The sequence below is a fragment of the Culex pipiens genome, chromosome 3 (genome assembly GCF_016801865.2).
Source record: "Culex pipiens pallens isolate TS chromosome 3, TS_CPP_V2, whole genome shotgun sequence".
NCBI classification, from domain to species: domain Eukaryota; kingdom Metazoa; phylum Arthropoda; class Insecta; order Diptera; family Culicidae; genus Culex; species Culex pipiens.
The window spans coordinates 133,342,836-133,355,741 of NC_068939.1; positions in this window are offsets into that span (position 1 = coordinate 133,342,836).

Genomic DNA, 12,906 nt, shown 5'->3' on the forward strand with positions numbered 1-12,906 from the left:
CCATCCGCTCAAGGGGCCTCTTGCCACACGATCATTCGCACAAATCGAACTGGGAACGGGCGATGCAACGCCAGATTAGGGAGGGGCACTTTGGGATGGCCTTTTGACTGTTTTTATTGGGGAAAGTGCTGGTGCTGATAGAAAAAAGCGGTGATTAATTTGTCAATTCAAACAACCAAACAATCAAACAATCAAACAATCAAACAATCAAACAATCTGGTAGATGGATTGATCTTTTGATTTGTTCTCACCAAAAGAAACAATAATCCAGCCCCAGGACGGTTCATGAAAATGTACTTCACGAGGAAGAAACAAAATTGCTGTGAAGAGCAACGAAATCGAAATAAAACCAAGAATGAAACAAGCAAAAAACCACAAGTGAAAACAATCAAGAGTGTCTTAATTGATAATCTTATGATATGTTATTTCCCGTATTTATGCTTTGATCGTGACATCTGCAACAGAAGTATCGTTTAATTTAATCCACGCGAGAAGTGAGAGATGCCTTCTGCAACTCCAGAGTCAATAATTTTACAAGGGTGTACGCTCCTCTAACGAGCTGGAATGGTGATCGTCACAATCTTTATCATTGCACAGCAGAAAATGTGAAAAATAAGCAAAAAATTTAAAACGTGTTTATACAAATATGAAAAAATTACAATCATAAACAAACATAAACTAAACAAAATAAATGCAAAAAAAGTACTGAATATGAAACAAGAAAAATATAAAACAATGAAAGAAAAGTTTTCTTGAACACGAAAAAAAATATTCAAAAATAAATTTGTGCTTGTCATTTCATTAGGGCACGTCCCGGGCAGACGGTAATAACAAAATTAATAATATTTCAATAACAAATCCTGTTAAAATAACAAAAAGTGTTATTATTTTATCCTGAAGTTCAACTTCAAGAAGAAAAAATAATAACAGTTTCTGATAAAATAACAAAATTTGGTATTGAAGGGATATTATATTGAAAATGTTTAATAACACGCTAATAAGAGGAAATGTTACACATTTCAAAAACTCTCCTTATAACAAAATTTGTTATTCGTTCGGTATACTGACAAAGAAATAAAATTACCATAAATCGCACAAATGGAAAAGTTTCTTAGTGTCCATAACACAATCTGTTATGTTTTTTTTTGTTAAATATGTTTAGATCTTTGGGATAATTTTGTCTAATTTCGTCGAGGTCATGATTTTGGCCATGAAATGGGGTCCTTAAGCTAAAATTATTCTAAAAAGTTGAAAATTTGAAAGTTGATTTTTTTTTTAATTATTTGATATACCCCCTAAAGGACTTTGCTAATATTGTCTAGAACAATGAGATAATTTTGACCATTTTCGTCGGGGTCATTATTTTAGCCATGAAATGGGGTCCTCAAGCTAAAATTATTCTAAAAAGTTGAAATTTTGAAAGTTGATTTTTTTGATTATTTGATAGGGACTTTGCTAAAATTGGCTAGAACTATGGGACAATTTTGACCAATTTCGTCGGGATCATTATTTTGGCCATGAAATGGGGTCCTTAAGCTAAAATTATTCTGAAAAGTTGAAATTTTGAAAGTTGATTTTTTTAATTATTTGATATATTTCTCGTTTCCCGGGAATTTTGTGACCCGGTAAATTGGACGCTCTAGTGTGTCCCTTTCACACCTTATGTAAGTTGTTATTCGAGTTAAAGGAATACACTATTGTTTACAAAAGTTATGTGCCCTTTTGAAAAGTTAGGCTCCAATTCGGCCCTACAGGGTTAAATTTAAAATTTCCATGAGATATGCTTCGAAGATATAAAATTTATTGTTTGTTTGTAAATATTGGTGCAGAAATTCGCTAATATGATAGAAATACAAAGCATTTTAGAGTTCTGATCAGATTTCCTTATAAATGATGGATTGCTTCACCAAAATCGTAACTTAAAACATACCGTCATCGGGGTGACATTGGGTCTTGGGATTGAAATTAGGTCATACAAATTTCAAAATTTGTGTAGACCACCCCCCAAATACAATGTCACCTCTGATGACGGTATTGATTTTAATTATCATTTTTTATGCTCCTCAAAATGTAGAGAAAATTCTTTTTTTTTTAAATTATATTATCAACTTTTCATTCCATGTTAAAGATTAAAAAAAAAATGCAGAGAAAAATGATGGTAATATTGCATCAGAAACTGTGAATTTTCATGAGTTTTTGATGAATTTTCATGAGGATCACATTTTTAATGTAATATTACTCAAAAACGAGGTAATATTTTACCAACCATATTTTCAACCTTCCAAAATTCAACTTCAACTTGCAATATATCCGAGTAACCCCGAAATTGAACAGCAAAATCAACCCGGCCAGGCCTACTGCGTTGCGTTAACCGCAGAGACAGATTCTGAGAACGGATCAAATTTCACAGAATCAACAGGGAAGGAAGGATGCGTGGACATACCGTACCAAACGCTCCGAATCATTTGTGGTGTGGTGTGTAAGTGGCATTTTTTATATTTTTATAAATTAAAGGGGGGGGGGGGGGGTGGGTGGATGGGGAATCTGGAAAGAAAGAGTAGGGAGGGAGTAGGAAGAATATTTCATTTTAATAATTTGAATATAGGGCAATACATCTTTTTATAATGGAAAACAATCACAAAAACCTGATAATATTCAACAAACAGCTCAAGCCTTCATAATTGTTTGCCCAATTTAAAAAAGGCTACAAATTGAATTTACGAGGTACGGTTTTAACATTTGAATGGAAAAAGTGTTTAAGAATGCATTATATACCTGTCCAGTTGTTTTGCAATCATTAGTATCCAAAATACCTAAGTATTGACAATTTTTTTTTTGCAAAAAAACGTTTTGTGGTGCTGTACATTGGAATTTAAAAAATAAATCAAAATATTTTAAATCCAGCCCAAACATGCTAAATATGATTATCAATGCAGAATTGCGTTTTAGATTGTTTTGCAGTTGATTTGACTTCTATTTTTATGAAAATGTTTGAGGTTTATTAAAAAAATTGCCCCCTTATTTATGGACCAATTTTTAAGGGGAGGGAGGGGGGAGGGAGCAACCGTGGAGAATTTCCCATTTCCCCTGAATAAAAATGTCTTCGACACAGCACTTGACGGCAGGTGTAGAAGTTCTGGTGAAATTGGGTTTAATCCTTATATTGCCTCCCATTTATTCCTAAGTAAGCTGAGCTAGAAAATAATCAGAATTATAGGACGAAATCCATTTTGCAATCCGTAAAAGTCACCATCTCCCAAACGAAGTGAAACTGATGAAATTCCGTCAAATAAATTCCCTCCAAATTACCGTATCAATGTTTTCACAGTTCTGCCCATCAATTCTCCAATCCAGCGAGATCCAAGCATTTCCGCTGGTCACCAGCAGCAGAAGAAGAAACTTGGTTTTGGGGGCTCTCCGCTCAATCTTGTTTAATGATCAGCACTGGACCCAGTGCCGGGGTATGAGGGTGGAGTTGCAGGGGGACTCAAAAAAATAAAGTAGCAAAACAAACAAAACGACCAAAAGCTGAAGGCTGGGCCCCGACGTGACGTGAGGAAGCAACTTCAGCGGCCCGAGAGTGAGACAGAGGAACAACACTGGAAGTCGAGTGGAAGAAAACGATAATAAAAAGGTAGGTACGAATGAAAAATAACCACTCTCGCAGTTCTCGTCAGGTCTCGGCCACAAGGAAACTTCTGCGGTAAGTAAGTAGCGTAAGCCAACAACTCGAACTCGACTCGAAGACGACGAAACGAGATTGACATTGTCGTTTTGTTAAATATTTTCGCAGCAGCAGCAGTCAAGTCACACACATCGGGACAGTTTATATTATTTCCCTTTTGGTGGTGGGTCCTCTCACGAGCGATGCTACACCCAGGAGTCGGCCATCATTCGTAACAGGACAAGGTGTGCCTTATATTTCTTGAGACTGTTGAATTTGCAGCAGCGTACCCATAGCATCGCTGCTCGAATGGCACGTCGACGGATGGGTAGCATCGTAAATTAACAAGTCCTCCCATAGCATCACAGCTCGGATGGCTTAAGAGTTGATTTTTTTCTATTTAATCTGTAATCCATAATCCTAACTGAAAAGCGCCAGTCGATGAACACACCGTGTCCTCCAGAGGTGGAAAACTGGTCTAGGGTGGTCTGACTGAACCGGACAAGAGGTGATGCTGTCGCCGGCGATGTTCGTCGATGCGTCGAGTCAAGAGAGGCAACAACATGGCCACTTTTCTCGCGATGTCGATTCCAGCGCGAATTCCTGAGACGAGTAGCTAAAATGCACTTCGCGGGGACAAAACTTGCCCTGCCCCGATCTGACTGCGGGTGCGGAAAAGAGACACCAGAATGAAGCTACTGCCACTTGTTCCGACAGGCTATCAATGTCTCACCGGAGCAAATTATAGCATATAAACAAATAATAAATGCATCGCAGACTCCGCGATGATCCCGGGCGCAAGGACCTCAAGCCGTTGGAACGTGGCGCGGCCATTGCGTCGATCGCGCGGCGATAAATTTTCAAATTTAATTGAACCGTACCAAGAACTTTATTGCAAACTCTAATTAGATGCGCCCGTAAAGATGATCCGACACGGATCAGGATCGAGAATCGGCGCTGCCGATTTCTGGCAATAAATTGACAATTCTCATAGCGATCATCAAGGCAAATTAAACGATCATAATTTTTTATCACCCTCCAAGTCCACACTTTATGGGCGTCTGGGGGTCATCACGAACGGGCGGAGGATCCGGTATCTATTGCGGTAATGAATCAGTCGGAGGCAAATGCAAATAAATTATCTAATTGATATTTATTTGATTACATGCGTAATAAGTACGGACGCAACATTAATTTTTCACAGCATGAAGAGTTGGGTTGATTTATCTAATTAGGTAAAATGTGACTTGCTCTTGCAATAGATTCGATTTGATGAAAAAAGTTAAATATTTGAATGATTCATGATTCAGAACTTGCAATAAGAATATTTTACTTTTGTCACAATAATTATTTAATAATAATTTTAAATATAAAATGAAAAGGTATTATAGTTTACCATTTAAAAACATTTATTTCAAATTTTAGATTTGAAAAAATACATTTTTAAATAAGCTAAATTTGTCAAAAGGCTTGGTGTTGGTACCTTTTAACATTTATATAGTAATTAAATATAAACGTACTTAAACCAACTCAACAGTTTATGCTTCCTTCATACAGTTAATTGCAAAAGCTTTCTGATTTTATTTGAGTAAAATCTGTACGTTTTCGAAAATCTACATATTTTTTTTATTTGAATAGATTTTCTGAACGATTTTATGTCTTCGGCAAAGTTAAAGGTTGTAATGTTTACTTTAAAAAAAAATACACGGAATAAATCCTAGATTTAGTTTTTGACTTTTTATTACTCAGTGTTAAATTAAGTTAACATATTCTTTCATTTTCATAACTGTTTGAAGTATCTTAAAATTCATAAAAAATATTTCAGGAATAAAAAAGATTATATTAAAAAAATCAAATACATACAGGCCTTTTTGGATAAAAATTTTCAAAAGATTTTCGAAAGATTTTTTTGGATAACTTTGTGTAGTTTACTGATTGGTGAGTACAGCCTCTTTATAAGATAAAATTTGGTGAATAAGGAGAATTTTCCAGGGTTATCTAACCATTAATTTTTTAAACTCTGTACAACCCAAACATCTGGGCAGGCTTCGGCCTAAATTTTACCAAAACAACATTGTTTCAACCAATTTTTGATTTCCATTGCATTGGATAGCATTTATGTGACTCTGCCAATGTATTTTTCAGGGGTCATTTTTGGCTGGGATTTTTTCTAACATTTCCTATATTTTGACTTTAAATAATTATGAAGCAATTTTTTATGTCCAGGATTATGCTTCTACGCTTTTTTATAATTTAAATGATAATGATATTATTCTATAGTAGAAAGTGCAAAAAAAAAACAATCGAAACATTGGATAAAGTACAGGAACATGAAAAACTACAATGGTGGAAGAATATGCCAAATACAACCATCAAGTAAAATGCTAATTAAAATACTAAAAAATAAATAAAACATGATAAGTAAAGTTTTGTTTAAAGAAGTTGCTAGAAATGACCTTCTGAAAACAGGAAAATTCAAATTATTCAAAAAAATGGAGCATTAGAGGATTTATTGGTAATATCTGTATTGTTCCGATTTCAAAATGATTATTTTGTGAAATTTTCACTTTTCTTTAAAATAAACCAATTTGAAAATCATTTCAAACATGGGTCAAAATGGGTGGTTCATGTAGGGACCTACATAGGGAAATGAAATGTTCTGGGATAAATTCTAAACACCCAAAGTCATTCAAATTTAAGGTTGAAAAACTTGTAGTATTTTTTTGGTGCTGGCACGTTTCTTGTACCGAACTAGCACAAACTTAACAAAAACTATCATTTTAATAAAAACAACAGTTTTACAATGTTTGTAAATGTTATTAATCTCATTTTTCTGTCCAAAATTATTTTAAATTGAATCTGACCTTGTTCTTGCATGGTCTTGTTGCTCGATTGGAACCCCGATTTGACAGTTCGATTGGAACCCTGAGAGTAACATTTCGCCTCTCCATATAGGCTCTCTAGGTTCATGCAATTACAAAGGGTTATTTTTGATTGATTCTTCAATTACAGAATTATTTGTATTGAAAACAGCAGAAAATTTCAAAAAAGTTTAATTTCTAAACATTGATACCAAATCATTTTTTTCTGAGATATCGCGAGTACAGAGAAAACATAGTTCATGAAAAAAATATTTTAAGCGGCTCAAAAAGCTTTTTTTCATATTTTTTATCAAACGCTTTATCAATGTTTTGCGATTATTTATATTGCATTTCGAATCATCATATGAAATAAATTTTAAAAATGTGTTTTCGAAGTTTTTGTTTTTAAAGATTCTATTTATTCCTTTTTCTGAAATTATACGTCCAAAACTCACTACAGCCCAATAGTATAAATAAATGATATTTTATTGAATAATTTGCAGCCTAAAACGGTGAAGAGATAGAAATTTGGTGTCAAAGGGACTTTTATGTAAAATTGGAACCGATTTGATGGCGTACTCAAAATTCTGAAAAAACGTATTTTTCATCGAAAAAAGAAACACGAAAAAAGTTTTAAAAACTCTGCCATTTTTCGTTACTCGACTGTAATTTTTTTGGAACATGTTATTTTAAGTGAAATTTAATGCACTTTTTGAATCTAGATTAACCCAGAAGGGTAATTTTGTTATTTAGAACATTTTTTTTCATTTTAAAATTTCGTTTTTTATTAACTTTGCAGAATTATATTTTAGAGTGTAACAATGTTCTACAAATTTTTAAGAAGAGACAATCACAAAAATTTTGATATGTTAACATAAGGGGTTTTATTTTGTCATATTTAAGTTTTGAAAACCAAAATGTTTTTTTAGGTCCCTTTTTTGATTATTATGGACTATTTCCGAAAATATATGAAGACTACTAATGGCAAATCTACGATACAAAATGGCTGGTGTAAACGTAATGGGTTACACACATGTAAGAAATCACAAAATTTCATATTACAGAAAATTTATTGAATCCACTTAAAAGATGATTTCAGATATTTCATGAATAAACCGAAAAATTAGACGATTTAAGCCCAAAATTTTGCCATCCGTAAAGCAGGCTGTCAAACCTTCAGAGCGTTTTTCTCATAACACCGAGTTGATTTACGGATGCCACGATAGCTCGAGATGGGATGGACCAAAATGGCTGAAATTTGAGGTGAAGACTCTCAAGACAAATACCCGTGTGCATAACAAAGCCCGATTTTAGCATTTTGATTAAAAAAAAAAAAAAACAAAAATCCAAAACCTTTGATTTTTTATTTGGAAAACTTAATCATATTGTCTTCACCGAAATTTTGATTATTTTTGGTATCGTGGCACCAGTTTTTTGAAACTGCTATCTTAAAATAGCTATATCCCGGCAATGATACAACCAAATCGACGTCGTCGTGCTATCTTGTCGCACCCGCCATTTTGACGTTTCGAGAAAAATGCGTTTTAATGTTTGACCTTGAATATTCAAAAACGAGAGCACGCAATGTAAACAATAACAAACACGTTTTGTTTGGCTCACCATTCTGTGCATTGTCCCGAAGTTTGGTTGAAGTTGGTTGCTGGAGTCCCGAGTTATAATTACAAATGTTTACGGTAGTCTAGCTTGTACGTGCGACAAACGCATTCTGACTTTCCTGGCCTGAAATCCCTTTGGCCTTTTGTCGCACTTACATCAATTTTCATGGAGTGACAAGATAGCACGACAAGATTGAAACTACTTTCATATGTAAAGTGACAAAAATGCACGGAGTTTTTTCGTTTTTTGTTGAATATCTCAGGATTTAAATCGAATTTTGGGGATCTGTGAAGGTCAAAAGGTGAGGCATTGTGAGCTGCACAAAATGGCGTTCTTAACTCAATTTGGCCCAAAATGCACGTACGACAAGTTAGCACGATGGCGACGAAATTTTCTCAAATTTGTTTTGTTTATAGAGGAAAATGTATATTTTAATACCCTGAAAACAGATTTAAAAAAAGTTTTAATGTCTGCTTATACCAACCTCTGACATTTTTGCCAATTTACATATATGTTACCCCTTAAGGAAAAAATGGGTAGTGTCTTATTCACATTACAAAAAAACAAAAAACATGTTTTTGGCGATAAGCTGGCGATTTGTCTTTACTATAAAATTATTACAATTCAATATTTTGTTGACGGTACAGATTGATTTGCTTATTTTTCTTTTATCAATTTAATTCTAATCAACTTAGACTTGATATTTTTTTAAATGAGTTCAAGTGGATTGCTTTTACCCAACATTAGTGAAAAGATATTCGCATTCGTATTTGCATGGAGAACATGAATGAATAGATATATTTATTTATAAAGTTTTTATGCTCTGGTTATCAAGCATAAAAATCTGTAGAGAAATGAAATATCCTGGGAACAAAATATCCCATCATAAACGTTTCTCCCGATGCTTCGATCCATACGTTTTTTTTACGGGAATTCATTCTCAAATCTCACCACGTGAGACGTTGTGTTTGTGACACATTAATTAGAGATCACAGAAGAGCTAAATCGATCATTTTCTGTGTTATCCCGGTCTCACCATTCCGTCATTCAAGATGTGGTTCCGATAAGAAATGTTTTTTGAGGCGACTTAAAAAATCTTACAATGAATTCCAAGATGTTGCACAATGGTACAATTTGTAGATTTTTGCGGCTAAAACTAAAATGAATATTTTGTTTATTTTTTCATCTAAACATTGAATATTTATTTTTTGCTTGTACCCGAAAAACGTTTATCTAAAATCTAAATTTAGTACTGGATCTAACCATAACCCGCTGTTTCCTAAGTATAGTGATACTTCAGTAACAGGTGCCGAGAGATTAGAACTTGGAGATTGTTTTGCTTACGTTTCGGTTCAGTCGCTCTTCAAGAGAGATACAGAACCACACTGTTTAAAGGACGGAGAGAACCGCGGGCGCGCGCGAGTGTCGAATTACGCTGATTGGCCGATAAGCAGACATACACACACATCAGTTAAGGTGGAATGTGTGCATAATGTTTGTGCCATCGGAGGAGGGAAGAAGAATCGAAAGTCATCCTCAGCTCTCCCATGTCGTAATCATCTGGAACTTGATGAGGGGCCACGGTGGAGATTAAGTTGTAGAGGTGTGAACAGGAAGTAGCAAATATAAAATTCGGTAATAATCGTAAATTATGCGCCACTTCTTTACTTTGGGTTTGGTGTATTTTTTTTTTTGCTTGGAGAAATTTTTTGTCTGAGCCTGTCGAACATTCTCATTTCTCACCAGGGTGGGGTTCCATTCAGTTCGGTGGATTGGTTTTCATTGAGAAAAAGGTTTTATGGGAAACAATGTAGCGAAATAGGTGTAAAGTTGATAAGGATCAGATTAAAGTCAGTTTTGGATTGCCAAATTGGGAATATTTAATTTAATCGTACGATAAAACTCAAATTTGAATCCAAACGAAAACTAGGAATGCAAATTGTACTTTTCGTTTTTCAAATTATAAAAAAAATGCAGAAGAGTTTGCTTTTCTGAGATTTCACAGATAATTTTTTTATTTGTGTGTTAATTTATGGAACAAATGAAGTTTCACTGGAACTCATAAATTTGGTTTCTTCAAGAATAAAGTGTGTGATTTTAGCGAAATTATATGCTGAATCCGGGAACTGCATCAAGATGTTATGTTCTTTGTGAATAACTATATTTGTGAAGCTTAGTCATGTTTGAGAGTGAATTCATGGAAATATTAAATTCTTGTAGAATGTTTTATGAACGATTCAAACAAATAAAAAACGATCTTACTCTATTTTGTTTTAGAGCGTCCAATATTCCGGGGTTTTCAAATTTCCTGGGAAATCCCGGGAAATTTTAAATTTATTAAAAATTGTTACAATATTGGTTTTAATTATTATTATGCAACAAAATTGTATAGGACATCAACATTAATGGTTCAAAAAAGTGTGAAGATCATTCAACAGCTTGACTGCAAGTAAAAAATCATTCAACTACAAGAAAATGTATTTTGGTATTTTTTGATGAGAAATTTTAAACTTGAAATGAGAAAAAAAAACATGCAGAAATTATTTTCTTCATGACAAATACTGGTTTCAGCTCTTGAACAAATGGTAAAGCTTTTTAGTGTTGGTTTTACTCCAAACAACCCAATGTTTTCAAATATTGGAAGCAAGCTTTGAATATATTTTTGCATTTTTTGAGAACAAACAATAGAAAATGCAATATGATTTAAATTATACGATAAATTTACATCATTCCACAAAAAGGCTTCTTTTTTCACATTTGAGACTTTTTCATTCAATGCACCGTTTTTGAGTTACAACCGTTCTAAAATTTTTTTTAAGGAAAAAGTTCTATTTCGGCCACAAAATCATTACGCTCATGTTTGCCCATGCTTGATTTTTTTAAATGATCCGAAAATTTCTCATAAAAATAACTCTTGGAAAAAAATTGTCCAGCCTTAGTTTTTTACTGAAACTTGTTAAGAAAAAATAATGATGCAATGGTGTGTAATTTTGAAGTTAAACAAAATTGTTTAATTTTATTTTCATATTTTCCAATCAAAAAGTTCTCTTCTTAAATTGAATATCGTTCACCGTTTTGAAGTCAGAGCCTCTCAAAACATTTTTTTTATCAAAAAACGTGACACATTACCTGTCAAAGTATTTTTTTTACTTTCTCGAAAAAAAATATTTGGAATTTTTTTAAATCAATATTTTATATGATCAAAAACAAGTATTTAAGGGTCTTTTCAAATGTTAGGGTTGATTTATTTTTTTTTATTTTTTTATTTTATTCTTTTTTCAAAAGAGTGGGAATTTTTATGATAGCTTCATTTGTTTGTTCCGTTTGTTTTTTTTTTTTCAGAGGCTATATTTCAGCAACCATCGGTCCAATCTTTAAAGTCGGTTATGAAAATTAGTTAGAAATTTCGTGATTTTTTGAACAAATATGTTCAGAGAGCTTGGGCATTAGGGTGGCTTGAAGTTGTATGGGAAAATTTTGAAATGGACTAATTCAATCAGAACAGGCATTTTCCGGTCCCATTTGGGTCCCCAAACAACCCCCCAAAATTTGGGAGCGAATGGGTTTGACCCGGCTTTCCGCAAAACGATTCAAATTTGTATAGAAATTTGTATGGGAAAACCCTCTTTTTACATTTTTATTTTTATCATTTTCATTTTTCACTCAATTTAAAAACTAATAGAAGTATAGCCATGAATGTCCTCTAAAACTTTCCCGAAAAAAGTATGGTCCTATCTTGCTTCTGGAAAAAGATACAGAGTTTTTAAAAGAGGCATTTCAAAATAAGTGCTGAAAATTATATTTCTTGTCAACACTGCCAGTACTTCGGTAGATATTTCGAAATCCTATTTTTTAAAGTAATAAGGAAGTAACCTAGCAAAATGGTGTCTTAGGAAAAAATGTTGTATATGAATGTGGCTTTTATTTAAAATTATTGACATGCAGGGTGACACACCTACAGGGTGTCAACCAAGCCCTAACTTCTACTAGTGACCTTTTAAAGCGTTGGTGTCTTAGGAAAAGTTGTTAAGCTACTTATTCGAAGAAATTTTGACATGGTTGGAAGACAGGGTGGAACATCTACAGGGTATCAACCCATTTCTCGTTTCTATTTAAGACCTTTTTGATCACTGGGCGAAAAAGGGCACAAATCGCAAATTAGGCCTACCACGCAAAAGGAGCCTGGACAAAAATTCGTCAAAAGTTGGCTTAAACTTTGTAAAGGCCTTCCCTATCACCAAAGTAGCCATTTTGTGTTATTGATTCACCCATACAAATATCCATACAATTTTGGCAGCTTTTCATACAAAAATGGTGCGTAAATATTAAAAAATCTGTAACTTTTCAAGAATTTTTTAATGATTTGGTGTCTTAGGCAAAGTTGTAGGTATTGATGAAGACTATTCCGAAAAAATAGAAACATGGAAAAAATTGGTGATTTTTTCAATTAAATTTTTTTCACGAAAAATCTGTTTCCCAAAATCCGTATTTTATAATCTTTGATTTTTTTTTTGAATCAGGCAAGCTTCCCTGCACCGTGCGGTACACGCGGTTCACTTGTCCCTCGGGTTTGCTTTGCGCCTGCTTTGTTCGGTTTACACCCGTACCCGACTCACACGAGCCGAGGGTATTTTGGTTCATCGTACCAGCGCACCACGACACTCTCGGTTCGCCGCGTCGGTTTTGTGTCTGGCACTCACCCATGGCATGAACCCGGTGTATGAACCAAGGTGCTTCACTCGGCACGAGCCGAGGTACGTGCCG